The sequence below is a fragment of the Triturus cristatus genome, chromosome 6 (genome assembly GCF_964204655.1).
Source record: "Triturus cristatus chromosome 6, aTriCri1.1, whole genome shotgun sequence".
In the NCBI taxonomy this organism is placed as follows: Eukaryota; Metazoa; Chordata; class Amphibia; order Caudata; family Salamandridae; genus Triturus; species Triturus cristatus.
In genome coordinates, this window is record NC_140589.1 from 750,136,038 (window position 1) to 750,152,656 (window position 16,619).

The following is a 16,619-nucleotide window of genomic DNA, read 5'->3' on the forward strand; positions in this document are numbered from 1 at the left end:
ATAAATATGGCGCAACATGGTGCATTATTTACACCACCGCAGCAACACAAAAAGTGACGCAAGGGCGGTGCAGAAGTGATGCAGGGGCTCATATAGAAGCCCCAGAGTGTTTAGATAATATTTTTTTAATTTTTCAAAAAAAGCTAATTTCTGGGGTATGATTTCTCAAAAAACCACATAGTACAGGTGCTGCAGTGTTGGTGAGGAACATGTTTGGCACCTGTCATCATTGTGTATTCTCTGAGGCTGCAGTTTTGGAGCAGCGGGATGGGAGTCAGGTACCGATTTTGCTCCATCTTTCTGTAAATGATATGTTGCTGGATATGTGACTGACATGACATTGATCCAGCTTCCAAGTGCACATGTTGTTGTGGGTTCAAAAGCGTGAGTGCAAAGCAATTCGCTAACACAATTCACATTTTGAGCAGGGTCAAAATAGGCTTGTGAATTAGAAAAAGAGCAATATGTATTTATTTTCTTGAACAACATAAATTTAAGTTGCACATCTCCCCAGAAGTAAATAGATTGTTTAGATCAATCACCGCATATTGCATTATAAAGTATCACACCCAAGTCACTTGCTTTCCAAGAAATAGAGACCAGTTTTTCTACGTAACATTAAATGTGTCCTATTATGCATTCTTATTCAAATGGAAGCTTTTATAGAAAAGATTCCTAAATGAAACAAGTAAATTCATGCCGCACGTTATCATGAAAAACATTGTCAATCAACTGCTTAGGACCAATTTGTATCCACTGTAGTTAGAGCCACTTGAGAACTCCATGTACAGAACCTACAATATCATTATGCAATCTTCATCGGTCTGTCTCACTCTTTGCTATTTGTCCCTCTCGATAATGGCTCAGGAGGACACTAGCATTCAAGAAAATAGAAAATTAAAAGTAGTCGAATTTATATTTCATTTTATTTTACTTATGATTCTGAACTGCAATGGAGATCCACATCAAAAAATAAAGACGCAATTGTACATTAAACATAGCGTACGCAATCATAAATATAAGCAACTCGTTCGTATTCATTAGACACTTACAGGCCTCTGATACTGAATGAACATTATATTTAAGGAAGAATGTCCTTAGAAAGTGGCACGGGCATTGTGCAACACAGGACATGCAAATATTAGATGGTTAAAGACTTGAACATGTAACTGACATAGTTCACAAAGTCTCTCCTTCTTTGGTACTGAATCCCAAGTATCAGCAGAAACAGATATATAAAGCAGTTTCATTTCCATCAAAAGGATTTATCTTCGGATCCCAGGGGAGAGATTCCAGGTTAATGATGATTGAGGTTTTGGGCCTTTTTTATAAAGCAGAATGATAATGCTATTGCATTTTTTTTTGTAAAACTGACATTCTCTGCTTAAGAAGGAGAATCATATCCTGCACACATTTGAAATATACCCCCACCCAAACACTTTCAGGAATAGAAATAGCATGTGGTGCCACTCTAGTCACAATACTCTGCCACCAAACACCTGTACTTCTTTGAGTCCCCAGAATACGTGACCTCCCTTAAGTTAATCCACTTGGCATCGCATTCACTCCTAAGTTCTTGGGCCTTATGTCTTATTCTAATGCGTTTAACGCAACAGCTTTCAGGCTGGTTTAGGGAGGAAAATTGCAGATGCTGATTCCTAATCAGGTAATTTATTTCCCGATTTAACATCTTCAATTTCGAATTTTTCTTTTTTTTAACTGTCTACGGCCTACTCCCTTAGAGCCTAAATTAGGAAAAGCATCAAATGGGTTTCAAAGAAAGATATTGGATCGCCCCAACAGTGTTCATTAGACCTAACACATACCCTTTGAATTATAGAGCTTAGGCACTCAATATTCTTGGCTGCCCAAAAGATACACCCATTAGACCTATCAAAGCAATCCTCACCATTTGAAAGGTTGCCAGGTGTTAATTCATGAAGGTTAAAAACAATTGCCGTACCCACTATGCTATGATCACTCAAATTAGTAGGGAACACAGTAATTTGTGAACAAGACTCAAACATCTCATAAGAAACAATCACACAGTCTAGTAAGCTCTGCCTAGAAATACAATGCAAAGTATAAGGAGCAGGCTCGCTAGTGGGAGACCGACCATTCAGAATGACCAAATCATATTTTCTCAGAGCTTCCAATAAAAGAAAACCACATTTGTCTATTCTAATTCTTTTCAGAAAAGAAATCTCTGGAATAACCCACACTTCCGCTTTTTCTATTTTAGCACAAATCTAGGAAGCAGAGTTGGAGACTTGCGCAATTAAGTCACCCGCGATAATTACCAGCGGACGAACTTCAGCCACACTAATGTCTAAGACAAAAGTTAAAATTTGACTCACAAAATGGTCAAAGGATTTTGTTGTGACCTATTAAAATAATAGGATTGTCCATAGACTTGTTATAAAAAAAACAAGTTTTATTGTAGGTTCAACGAGCCACCGCTCAACACATCCAGTGCTAACAAGGTCCCAACTGTCTTCTCCCAGAACCCCCTGACATCAGACCATTATGACTACATACAGAACGTTTACCCCATCTAACAAGCATTGCTAGGCATAACATATTACCTCTTTTTGAAATAAACAAAAATACACAAAACACAACAACAAATGAAAATACAAAAAGCAAAAATAACACCGTACAAATGACTAATTATCTATACCAGAGATCATTGTTCCCATCACCACAATTTCCACGGGAGTTGCTTGACACGCGTGGATCTTCTGGGCCCCTTACACAACACACTGCTTCCCCCAGTAGAATTAGGATCCATTGAAGGAGATGCGCCAACAGCGGGTTGGACCTTGACAACTTTGCTCAAGTTCCACCAGTGACCTCCTTCAACCATAACTGCACCACCACACACTCTCTCCACGCGAACCGGTTCACCAAAATTCTTTCCACCCTTACTGACAAACCTCGTGCTTTTAATTCGAACAAGATCCCCAGGATTAAGCCCAACCAACTTGACTGAATTCTTGATATTATATCTCTCAGTCATCTTCTTCTGAGCATCCTTCACACGCAACTCCAAAGCATCCTTATCAATATTAGAGGACACCTTGCCGGCCACAGTCCTCAACAACCAAGCAGGATACAACACAGAAGTAGGAATTCTCCCCTTCAAAGACACAAAAGGAGCAATTTTGGTAAGAGAATGAGGTGTGGTGCGATAGAACCACAACATAGATCTCACCGCACCTTCAATATCAAGACAGTTTTGCTTTGCCCATTTGATACAATCGCCTACGACCCTGTTCATTCTCTCCACCAATCCATTGGTCTGTGGATGCCCAACTGAGCTCTTTAAATGTTTCACTCCTGACTCCTTCAGAAAATCTTCCATGTCCTGGCTTACAAATTGCACACCATTGTCTGACACAATGACTTCGGGAAAACCCTCTCTCATAAAAATTTCTTTGAGAAACAAAATAGCATTATTGGCAGTGGGAGTAGTACAAAACTTTACCTCCGGCCATTTGCTATGGAAATCCATTAACACGAAGGCAAAGCGAAGATTGTACGGAAGGAAATTGAAAGGACCAACTAGATCTATTCCCACTTTCGACCACGGTCTCATGGGATAATCAATAGGTTGAAGAGGAGGTGTAACAACACACAGTTTCTTTTCCGCACCACTGCATACACCACACAACTTCACACTTTCTTCAATATCTTTATCCATAGAAGGCCACCAATAATGCAATCTAAGGCGCCTTTTGGTCATGGTTGCCCCCAGATGGCCATCATGCGCACAATCAATGAGCTTGGAACGAATACCTGAAGGGGGAACACACCTGCCATCCCTCATAATCACACCATCTTCAATAGACAGCTCATCAGAAATTTTCCAAAAAGGTTGAATCTCCTGACTTACACACCTTTCACGTGGCCATCCCTTTACAATGATCAGCTTTCACTGCCACATTCCATTCCATCTCACTACAAGCCTTGTTGTCCACTGCATCTACCACCGCAATAAAACAATCCTCTTTGTCCTCTTCCAGATCTAACGGGTCATCATCACTCAAAGGCAGTCTAGACAACATATCTGCCCTGACATTCTGTTTTCCCGGTATATGCTTAGTGACAAAATTATACTGTAACAACTTTGTGGTCAAGCGCGCAATTCTGGGTGTTGCGTACTTTACTCGCTCACCCCCTAATATATAAACCAACGGTTTATGGTCAGTGTGAATCTGGAATTTCCTTCCCCAAACATACGTTCTAAACTTCTCACACGCCCAAAAGCATGCCAATAATTCCTTCTCGATAACAGAATAATTGACCTCTGCGTCTCTCAAAAGCCTGGACGCATAACTGATGGTGACCTCTTCATTACCCACAACTTGCGTAAGAACTGCCCCCAAACCATAGTTGCTGGCATCCACCGTAATGATGTAAGGTATCATTGGGTCGTATGCCCTCAAAGACTTCGCATTCGTCATTTCAGCCTTGACAAACTCGAAGGTTTCTTGACACAACTCATCCCACACAAACATGACATTAGATCTCAACATATTGGAAAGCGCTTTCATTTTACTGGCATATCCTGGGATAAAGCGCGAATAGAATTCACACAAACCCAAGAACGAACGCAGCTCGTCCTTATTCTTGGGACAAGGACACCCCACAACAGCCTTTACCAACCCAGGCCTCGGACTCACACCCACACCAGAGACCAAGTGTCCTAAGAACTCTATCTCCTTCTTCCAGAATTCACATTTGCTTTTCTTAACCACAATCCCTTTTTCTTCAAAAATGCTTAAAACAGATCTAAGAATTCTGTCATGTTCATCTATATGCTTACTGAAGATTAAAACGTCATCCTGAAAGATCACCACCCCCTTCACCTCTTGTAACACCGATTGCATAACTCTCTGGAATACAGACGCTGCAGAAGCTAGCCCAAAAGGCATTTTACAGAATTGGAACGACCCAAAAGGTGAATTAAAAGCTGTGTAATGTCGAGAGTCCTCATCTAACAGCACCTGATGGTATGCCGACGCTAAATCAATTTTCGAAAACCATTCAGCTCCCCTCAGTTCCTCCAATAAATCCCCGATTTTAGGTAGAGGATGTGCGTCCACCCAAATTTCCTTGTTGAGACTCCTCAAATCTACACATAAACGAATCTCGCCATTGCGTTTACGTGCGACCACCAATGGACTAAGCCATAAGCTAGATTCAATTGGCTCTATTATGCCAGATTTTTCCAGCCTGTCCAACTCTGCTTTAAGGTCAGCTCTAAGACTAAAAGGCACTGACCTCACCTTGTGCTTAACTGGGATGGCATCATCCTTAATCTTGATTTTGTGTCTTAAACCTTTAATTTTTCCCAAAGCATCAGAAAACACACCAGGAAAATCACTTTCCAACGTGTCAGAACCCAAGAAATCTTGCACAACCAACACCTGTTCACTTGTCCCTGGTCTCAATACCATGCTGAACAAACCTTGGTGAAACCACCCTAGAATGTTTAGACCACGCACAGCCACATAGATTTTACCATGAATCTTGCGCCCCTTAAACTCCAGCACATCTTCTATAAAGCCCTCCAGGTCTATCTTACGTCCTTCGTAGGAGACAGGCGCTCTATCTGGTGGAAACAAGGGTCTGTCACCCCATGACTTCTTAAGCAAATCATGGGTAATCATAGTGATACGTGCTCCTGAATCCACCAACAAGTTCAAAGTCACATCACCCACTTTTATTTCCTCATACGGATCCACACAGTCTGCACGATCTCCAGAAACAACGCTCTCATCAACAACAGTCACAATCATATCCTGAAACTCTTGGACTAGCTCATTCTCACTCAAACTCTCGTCTTTGCCAACACTATTCACTTTCTCATTTTTCAGAAAGTTAGACTGACACACCTTAGCGAGATGTCCCAATCTGCCACACTTATGACATTTAGCATTTCTCCCGGGACAAAATCTATTGTCCTTGCCATGCGGAGCATACCCACAACGATAACACATATTGGTTTTCTTGAAAGGACCCTTGACTTGATTTTTATCCTTTCTAATCATGTTCCCCACAGCACTAGTCGTTGCAACTGCATTAACAGTATCTTTTGTGACCAACCCACTACTCAACTCCTTGATAGAGTTTTGCGCCAACTCCAAACTTTTTGCCACCTTTATAATTTCCTCCAGACTAGGGTTCCCCATAGTGAGTAATTTTTGCTGTATCTGTTTATCCGCACAGTGCGCGATGAATTGATCTCTAACCAACTGGTCTCTGTATTCACCAAAATCACACTCCGCACACAACTTTCTCAGCGCACTTAGATAGGTATCTACATTTTCACCTTGAACTTGTGCTCTTTTAAAGAATTTGTGTCTTAACACAACCAGACTTGGTTGAACGTCGAACTTGATAATTAGCTTCTTAACCGCTTCTTGATATTCATCCAGGACCTCGCCTTCAGCTAATACCAACACAGGAAGATGTTTGTAAACTTCTCTCCCCTCAAAACCCAATGAATTCAACAGCAGAAACTTTTTCCTTTCCGCTCTGTAACGCGAAGCTCCAATGGCCCCCACATAAGTCTCAAATGCGTCAAACCATTGTCTCCACTGTATCGGTGGCGCTCCCGGACTTTCTAGGAACGGGGGAGGCGGATTTACAGCTTGCATAGTGCCAACCACAAATTTCCTCTCATGCAAATCTAGCTATAATAAACTGGACAAACCACCCAAAACTACTCCCCGTAAACGTAGTGCCCAAAGCTAAAAATGCCAACCCACCAAACCAAAATGTAACCAAGATACACTGTCCCCCTCGCAAATTCAGCTCAACAAATAATGGCAGGTAGACTTGTCAATCATCAAAAACGGAGTCCAGAGAATAAAATAATAAAAAAAAAATATCTGAATGGATCAAAGCACTCGTGATGAACGAACAAAAACTGAAGTGTCATTTGACCTTCAAACCTCTTGAAGGCACGACATCCACTGCCTCCTAAACCAGTGTAGTAGGGAAGAGTCAACTGTCACAAGCCGATACTCCAAAACAGCTGATCCGGTCTTGGCGTGTTGTAAAACAAAGTAAAAAGGAACCGGACTCGGCGCCTCACCGAAGCTTTGACTTCCTCACAGGAAACTGACGTGTTTGCTGCGTAGCTGCGGAAACGTTCTCATCCGTGATAGGCTGCTGCCCACCAAGCTTCCACCAATACGTTGCGTACAATTCTAGTACGTCATCATTCCTCCACAGCGCTCGTCGGGGAAACAACCTCAGGCACTCCAACAGCTCTCTAACTCTTCGATCTGCGTCAACTCCTCACAGCCAGGTATTCCTTTCTCTTTTCAAGAAATAGACGGCACAGGAGCTGCCACGTCGGTAGTCCTCACTTGCACAGGAGTTGCCACGTCGGTAGTCCTCACTTGCACACAACTGTCCCGCAAAGAGTTAAGGCTCCCCACTTTGGAAACCGTGTCGTTGGAGAGTAAGACTTCACAACAGCGTTATTTTTTCGTGGCTGTTCTAGGAATGGACAACTCTGACTCGTTAGTCCAGTAACACCACAGCGCGTAGAGATTCCTTCCCCATCAGCTGTTCGTCGTGTGTCAGAACACCGGATCGGATCCAAAAACAGTTCACTGTGTATGGTCCCTTACGATGGCTCGCCCGCTCGTCGCCAAAAATATGTTGTGACCTATTAAAATAATAGGATTGTCCATAGACTTGTTATAAAAAAAACAAGTTTTATTGTAGGTTCAACGAGCCACCGCTCAACACATCCAGTGCTAACAAGGTCCCAACTGTCTTCTCCCAGAACCCCCTGACATCAGACCATTATGACTACATACAGAACGTTTACCCCATCTAACAAGCATTGCTAGGCATAACAGATTTACCCGGAGGAATATACATTTTTAGAAACAAAAGGAAGGATGGATGGCCTCTCGCGTCTTGATGGGCCAAAGGCAAAGGCATGGATTTGAAGACTGAATAAAAACTTTCTGATTTCATTTCACAGTATTCTTAAGTAAATTTGTCCTCTGCCCCACTATAATTGCCCCTTTGAGAATGCCTTGTGTTACAAAAAATTACAAACAAATCAGTGGATGACCAGGTGTCTTGTAAACATACAATGTATGAATTAAAAGACTTAAAGAAACTCAGTTTCATATCATCATGTCCCAACTGAGCCGTGTTTCAGGAAAAAATTGATCCACAAGAGTTACCTTAGTGGCTCGCCATTTTTTTTAAATAGGACTGGTACTATTCAGGACTGCTGTCACCCAATTCCACATAGATAAATTGTCCTTCAACCCCACAACTTGGGGTTTGACAACCGGCCCCTAAAAACGCTTTATCACCTGCCCTCCTTTCCCTAAATAGACAACTATATAATTTGGATTCCCCTGATGGATATCTTTATTGGGACCCATTGCAACAACAACCATTGACTTAGGTGGATTCATTTGTTGCACCTGCTCCACAAGTGGCACATCAATCCCCTTTTGAAGAAGAAATCACAATTTGCAGAACCAGGTTTTCAATGACCAATGGGCCAAAGGTGATTCTAGAGTATGGCAACTGTGCAATTGAGTGAATAAATAAACACATTATTGATGTCACTACTTTTTACTGACCTTAGTGCTTCTATCAACAAAAATTATTTAGGAGTTTCTATTCATCGGAAGTCACTCATTGTCAAATAATAAAATAAAATCTAAAGTAGTAGACTCTAAGCTCTGTTCAGGTATCAATTCCCAAGATTTACAATCTACACTCCCACTAAATGGTTCATTTGTCCGCTAAACAAAAACCCTAGCTCTTAAATAAAGTGAGGGGCGAGTCTTAATATTAAAAACCGCTACTGTCCCTTGTTCGTACTCATTACAAATACACGGGGGTTAATGAACCAGGTTACCTAGATTCTCTATAACTGGTTGAAGACTATCCCCATTATATAGCCCAGCAAAATCTATGTGAGCATTACTGTTCTTTGCCCCCTCTGCATTAGGAGCATGTGAAGGTACCATACTTCCATTTAAACCCCCTGTTCCTGTCAGGACAAATGCAGCATATACAATATTTGGAAGACATTGGGGTCGTGGAGACACAACAGAAGGAATAAGAGCTTCAACTATATTTTCCCCAGCTCTCTCTTTCAACTTACGTTTATCAATGTCAAGATGCAAATTTAGGGGGGGAGGGCATAAGGCATTGCCCTCATTTATCATTTGGACCTCCTCACTAGAAGCCTTTGTGTAAGAACACCTAGAGTATCTATTTTTTTCTGTTTATGTTTCGAGATTCTTCTGATCTTTTTGTTTTTATGCTTCTTTATAGCTCCCTGCTGGACTATCAATGAAGTTTCTTTAAGCTCCTTCTTTTGCCTGATATAACCAGGGACCGATCTGTGCATGTCAACAAAATTGGTTGCAGAATTAAACGGGCATTTTTAAGACCAATCTTTGTAACTAAAAAACTTTTTTGTGTAAGAATGCAATGATTGCTTTCTGTATTTTAGAAAATGCAATAGTGTGCCAAGCCTTCGCAGGTTACATCACAGGAGCTGTAAAAAGAAGGAAATCCCTTCTATATCCGGATAAACAGGTTTATGAAGATGATTGCAAGATGGTTTTTAAAACAATAAGCATTTTAACATTTAGATGCTAGGAGGTTTCTTTTAACAATGGATTTTTCTAATAATTTTATTGACTGATTTTTTAACGCCTAATGTATGAAATTATGTTTATTATTTGATTTTATGATGCTTTTGTATGTACTTTTATGGATCTATAAAAAGACTCAGAATAAAGTTATTTTTGATTGATTTGATGGTGGCAGAATTAGAACCACCACCACCCCCAGTTTCTAACTCAAAAGTTTATATGTTCTCTTTACCAAGTTAGTTGCTCCCTTCTTGGCAGCCTTTTTTAAAACCAGGGAAACACCATAACTGAGTCTGAAGAAATTTCCTGTTTAAGTTCCTCAAACAGTCAACTTAAACAGGGTTCCTAATCAACATGAAGACTAATATGTTTTGGAGACGCCTCATACTGAAATTGTTTACCAGCTTGTGGAAAAGTGTCTCTGACCTATTCTGGGGGTCCACTTTTACTAACCTCCTCTTAGCATTTTCTTTTGCATTATCAACATTTGTGTTATATTTCATTAAGCCACTCTAATTAACATCCTGCATTTCCAATAAAATCAATGGTAACATATCTAATTCATGATCAGAACTAGACATACATTTCTCTAATAAACACAAGAAAGAAGATAAAACTTTTACAATACCAAAGAAAGAATCTGGAAGTGTACCTCCTAAAATGCCACCGCTTCCTCCTCCATTTATTAGACTGGTTCAAATTCCACTGTGTACTTGGGGAATTTTTTTTATCATGACCGGAGGAATCCCTTTGGTGAAGATTGGCTACTATATTATGTCAGCAGAGATAGACAGGATGGACAAATATACGGATTTGTGTTCGATTGTCCCTTGTCACCGTAGGTGTTAACAGGGGAACAACTTGCCTTGGACACTACCCCTGCCCCCGGACGAATGTCAGGCTCAACATCAGGCAGAGTAAGGTCCTCCACCAGAACTACCTCCTCATCATCATCAATGACACTGTTAAGTCTTACAAGAGCTTCCAGATCTAGAGACAGACCTCCCTTCTTACTTAGTGAGAGGAACTTAATAGATCACTCTCCATTGCCCTGATCAAGCATTTGACTGCCAGACGATAGCATTGGGGATACAGGCACTGACATCTCCTTTAGGGACTTTTTAACCAATCCCACAAGTTTGCCTGGTCCATTGTCCTCCCAGGAGATTTGGTCTCCTCCTTCTTTCTTTTCTCCATTTTGGCCAGATGATGGATGTCAGGGAGGGTCAGGTCCCAACCCCAATTGCACACCACAGACCACTCTTTCCTGCTGAATAATACACCAATGTTATGGAGGGAAAGAGAAAGGCAACCAAAGGGTTAAACATTTGACACGCCCTCTTCTGTGCAGACTGCCAAGGAGCCCGCCCACAGCGGGAACCAATCAGGAGACCCGGAAGCCCTAGAAGTGGGAAGGATGTAAGAAGAATGAGAAAGCTACGGGGAAGAAGGAAGAAGTAGCAGGAAGCCGGAGGTTGCTGAGACGTATAGTCAGCAAAAGATCCGGTGGCTGAAGAAAGCGGAAGAAAGCGTGAAGTCAGGGAACGAGGTTGAGAACGATGCCGCTGTGGAAGACACGCTGTAGGTCTGGAGCGAAGATTGGTGGACACCCCCAGAAGAGTCCAGCTTGCAGCCGCAACTCTGAAAAGTTGCGGCTTCGGTGGTAAGGGGGCACAGGAGACCACAGTATAGATGGGGCGGGACCCTAATCGGGGTAGGGGTTCAGGAGAAACAGGGTAGGCAGGGAACATTCTCAGAGAGCCAAGAGAAAGCGACATGTGCTCTAATTGATTTTTTTTTTTAAATCTTCAGATATGTATGATGTGAGCGAGAGAAAAAGACAGAAAGCAACTTATGATTGTTCATAAGGCTGCCAGCTCCCTCACAGAAGTAGTTTATAAATGGCCACCATTTGTGAATGCATGTTCTGTCCTTTTGGGGGGGGAGCTATCAAGACTTCTTTGTTTTTCTTTTCTTCTTTAGTTATATTCTTTTTCTACACAGGCGAGTCAATAGGAAACAAACTGAAGAAGCTCACCATTGCACTTAAGGCTCCTACCTTTCCATTTTTACTCCTGACCCATACCCTGAGCACCAACCCAACGAGACGATTCTTTCCACTCTTTCCACTGGGTGTGGTAAAAGTTAAGTTACAAGTCCGATTGCTTCATCCTGTAGAACAGAAGTGAAGAGTCCATCACTACATTGAAGGAGACTTCATACGTCCAGCCTTGTAATTCTGTTCAGACTTACAATCAGTGAATAAACTAGCCAAAATTGAGAACTGTATCTGGCCTCCTAGCGTCTGTTTCCGCCCCTCCCTCCGACAAGGGGACTCATTTAGCGGTGAAATGAACAAAAAAGCTTGCAATGGCTTGATTTGGGAAGCAGCGTTGATGATACTGTCAAAGACGAAGCTGCAGGGTAAGAGCTTCTTCAGCTTCTTTTGACATAACTTTATTTATTTTTTCTTTTTAAGCCTGAAGTAGACGAAATATATTTCTAAGATAACTGCTGCTGGCAACCTCTGCTTGCAGATGTTTTTTATTTAAATTTGAAGAATTCACACACCCAGAGTGCTATTTCTTTAGTGTCATCATCAGAGAAAACCACCACAAGCCTGCGTCTGTCAAATGCAAAGCATAATTGCAGATCATAGAGCACACCTTACACAGTGCACAGTGCACCTTGAGTCACAGTACTTATCTATGGTGGCAGTAAGAGAAATAAGAGCACCTCTACTCCTCCACTTTGAACTCCATCTTCAAACAACTTCGGGAACTGATCAGGAGAATACCAGCGACCAGAACGATTTGTAATATCATATAGAACCTCGTAGTACCTCAATGGTACACACAGATGCAAAAAACAGGAACAAAATAGTAAATCAGTAAAATGGACCTCTCTGAAGAGTCACCCCAATTCTTTCTGCCTTCCTCCTCCTCTTTCTGTTAAATCTTTTTGTTGGCCTTAGGACTCTGAGCACTTTACCATTGCTGACGAGTACTAAAGTGCATGTGCTTCTCCCCTAAAAATGGTAAAATTGGCATATTTAATATACTTGTAAGTCCCTTGTACAGTGGTATACCATACACCCAGGGCCTGAAAACTAAACCTACTAGTAGGCTTGCAGCACTGATTGTGCCATCACACAAGTTGCCCCCCAAACATGTCTCAGGCCTGCCACTGCAGAGCCTGTGTGCGCAGTTTTACTGCCACTTCTTGGCATTTAAAGCCCTTTGCCAAGCCTTAAAAAAACCTTTTATTACACATGTCGCCCCTAAGGTAGGCCCTAGGAAGCCCATAAGGCATAGTGCTGGGTAAGTAAAATGTAGGAAATGTAGGTTTTGCATGTCCTGGTAATGAAAAACAAATACATTTGTTTTTCACTGCTGTGAGGCCTACTTCTCTCGAAGGTTAACATTGGCAATTCCTTCAAACAATTTTAAGCTGTGATTCTTGATTAGAAAGTAGTAGCTGTGTCATGTTTTTTATTTGGTATGGTATGGATAAATCCACTTTGGGGTTCTATGGCAGCTTTCCAGGACAGGACTCTATGTATAATCACTGATACCCGCAAAAAGGAGTACATAGTGCAGTTGGCATCTCCTGCAGAGTGGGTTGTGCACCATCTTTCTAATATAGGACTCCACATCCCTGCCTGCACATGGCCCCAGGAGGTGACCGCTGTAATCACTGACACCTGCACAAAGTGCTACATAGCATGGTCCGCATCTGAGGCATTTTTCCAGGACAGGAGTCTGCGTCCCAGCCTGCATAGTGCTCCAGGAAGCAGCCCCTGTAATCACTGACACCAGCACAAAGCACTGCGTAGCGCAGTCGGCATCTCCCACAGTGCAAGATGCATGTGGGCCATGTCCGGGCCAAGAGCAGGCCCGTCCTGTGCCCATCTGCACCGGTAAGAGGCAGGGTCGGTCCACCACCCCCTTGGCCCTAAACTGCTCTCCCTCCCTGCTACAAACTGTAAGTACCTGACCTTACCATTTATAGACTGAAAATGGGAAAGAGAAAAATGCAGGATAACACAGATGAGCATGTCCCTGTGGGAAAGACTACTAAAAGACATGCTGCTGTTAACAGCACCCTAGATGCCATCAATGTGTTAATTGAGGAGGTGGAGGGTATTTTGGGCAATAAGTCAGATCGGGTCGAGGAAATGGGTGGGAGGCCCAAATTCACTCATTACTTTGAAGGGAACAGCAAGAATAACATTACCAGCAAGGAAAGGCCTTGTGGTTTTGTCACTGCTGGCCCAGATCTGCCCTTGCGATCTAAAGAACTATGTTGTTTATCCACCCCGTACAATTCCTTCTTCACCTGGATCCTTTAAGTCAAGTGGGACTAGAAGAGGAACCCGTAAATAATGTTCCCTCCTCTAACCAGTACTACCCACTCACAGCCCTGGGAGAGAAAACACAGGAACAAAAAGCTCCAAAGCCAGCTGAGATTAAGGAAGTGGAACAAGATCTGGTTACAGCAGAGCTCAATTCTCTTAAAGAACAGCGTCTTTTGTGTGTCCCCACTCGTACGGCTAACCTCGTTGTACACGAGGAGCTGGGGTCTCAATATCTATGTGATTTGCTTTCCTAACGCCCTGTGATGAATTGGCTTAAAATTTGGCTAAATGAGAACATACCCCTAACACATTTAATTATTAAGGATTTCTTGTCGCTGGACGAAGCATTGAGCTCTCCTTGGCTAAGCTATCTAAAATCAAATTTCGACAAACTCGGTCGTCCTGAACTTTTTGCCAACCCACAACTAATCACAAGGGGAGATCTGGAGCCCATTAAACAAGCATTTTTGCTGGACAGGAGGATTGTGAGAGAAGAAGTGGAGCTTCAGAAACCAAGTTTGAGAAAGTATGTTATGCTAAAGACTACTGCGGCCATCGAGCCATATTTGGAAGGGTCTTTGTCCTCACATGAGAAATTTTTACTGACCAGATTTAGGTTTAACCAGTTCCATCACCTGCTTATTCGACCTAAGTGTGACATTTTTAATAAATTGGCAGCGCCTTGCGGCTGCGACGGAAAGTCTCCGCAGGATATGCTGCATTTTATCTTTTTATGTAAATTTTATGAATTTCCACGCAAACAATTTTTAGTGATTCTTTTAAAAAAACTTGGTTTTAAACAAATCAGGCCGGCACTTTTGTACTTGGAGCTTTTGCACAGCGACAGTATCCTCCAAATCAAGGAGTTTTTAAAATTATGTATTAGACTGAGAAACTGCCTGGACCAGTGAAACTATGTCCCACTTCTGTGCCTATATTTTCAAAGTACTCTCTTCTTGCACTTGCATCTGATGAAATGGTTGGTGCTTTTGTGATAATGTATTGTATATTTTATGTGTCTTTTATGGTTAGCAAATAACCGAAATAAAGTTTTTTTTGATTGATTGATTTGATTGAAGGGCTCTGTTCTATCCTTGAGTATTATGGTAAAGGAGCTCCAAAAATTAAACTTGGATCTACTACAGAAGCAAGAGGCTTTTATGGTGAAAGACATGCAGGCAAATTGAATGAAGCAAGTTGCCAGATGTGTAGATGCTCTTACAAGGCTGAAGCAGTGGGGGAGGGGACATCCAGAGTGTATTAAACATCACAGCATTTGCTGCCTTCACTTCTGAGCTTATAAATCACACCATGTATAGGGTAGCATGAGTTAAAGAATTGGGCACAACCTAATTGTGGACGAAAACCCTCACTCATCCGAGAGTGACATGCTTCATCATTGGGTTCCTCCAACACATGGGGACCGCAAGGTACCCCATGTGGGCTACAACTTGACCCCTAGGGGAAGGAGCTGGAGTGCAAAGCACGTGTTGGATCTACCAACTCAAAAAATGGTAAGGAGGGGCAGAGTGCAAAAGATGAAAAGTGATTAAAAACTACCTACTCAGGGGCAAAAACTTTATTCTTCCTCTCAAAAAGTGATAGTAATTAAAAAGCAAGTGAAAAAAGGGTTAGATGTATATACCCTTGTTCTAATTAGGTCATTTCAGCCATAATGACAGTTAAGTTCAGGGCTTTCTTCAGGACCTGTGGAACTAAGTCACTCTGCTAACAAACGTGCAAAAAGTCTTAAATAAAGTTTCCCATTCTTAAAGCCACAATACTTGACCAATCTTTTGAATCATCATTGGTTGATGGCCAGAGGGCTCTAGACTTCATAATTGTAATCCCACTCAACCGTCCACAGAGTCACTCACCTCTGTCGGTTTCTATAAATCCGACCAGGTCCCCGTTTCTGACTCTGTCGGGAGCTCTGAGCTTCTGAGCTCCCAGTTCAGTGTACAACCGGACAATGGTATGCAGCATTGTCCGTTAAATTTGGACTCAGCCTTTAATGCACCATTATTACCATCAGAACGGCACTCTCCTGTATCGTTTTCATCTTCATAAGGAGGAACCATCTACCTGACAAAGGTCTCTATATTAGCTTCTGGACAAAACATTCCTTAATTAAAAGCAGACACACTGGATTCGCCATAAATGCAAATGCTTTTTCCTTGTTTGGTCAGATATAATCTTTGCCCAACGCATGTCAAATAACCAGCGTTTTCACAATAAGATTAAGCTGGATATAAGAGCTCAGGCCATTGTGGATGGACATTTGGATATGGAAGCCCGGCCGCTTCCTCCTCAGGGCTCTTCTGTGCAAATCAAGACTGCCCCAGATCTCATGAATAACACTGAAGACGTCTATCAAACTCAAAGCTGCAAACAAAAATGCCCATTAGTAGACTATGTGAATGGGCGGGAGAGTGTCATTTGGAATAACCCAAAATCACTGCCCCAGGACCACAATAATACGGTTTGGTGTTTATCAGAAGGCTCCGATGGAGTTGGACGCCATGATCCTCTAGCCCAAGCAAAAAATCATCACTGATGAGGGCTTTTTATCTTCTCTGCTGAAGGAAATCGATTGACTGTCC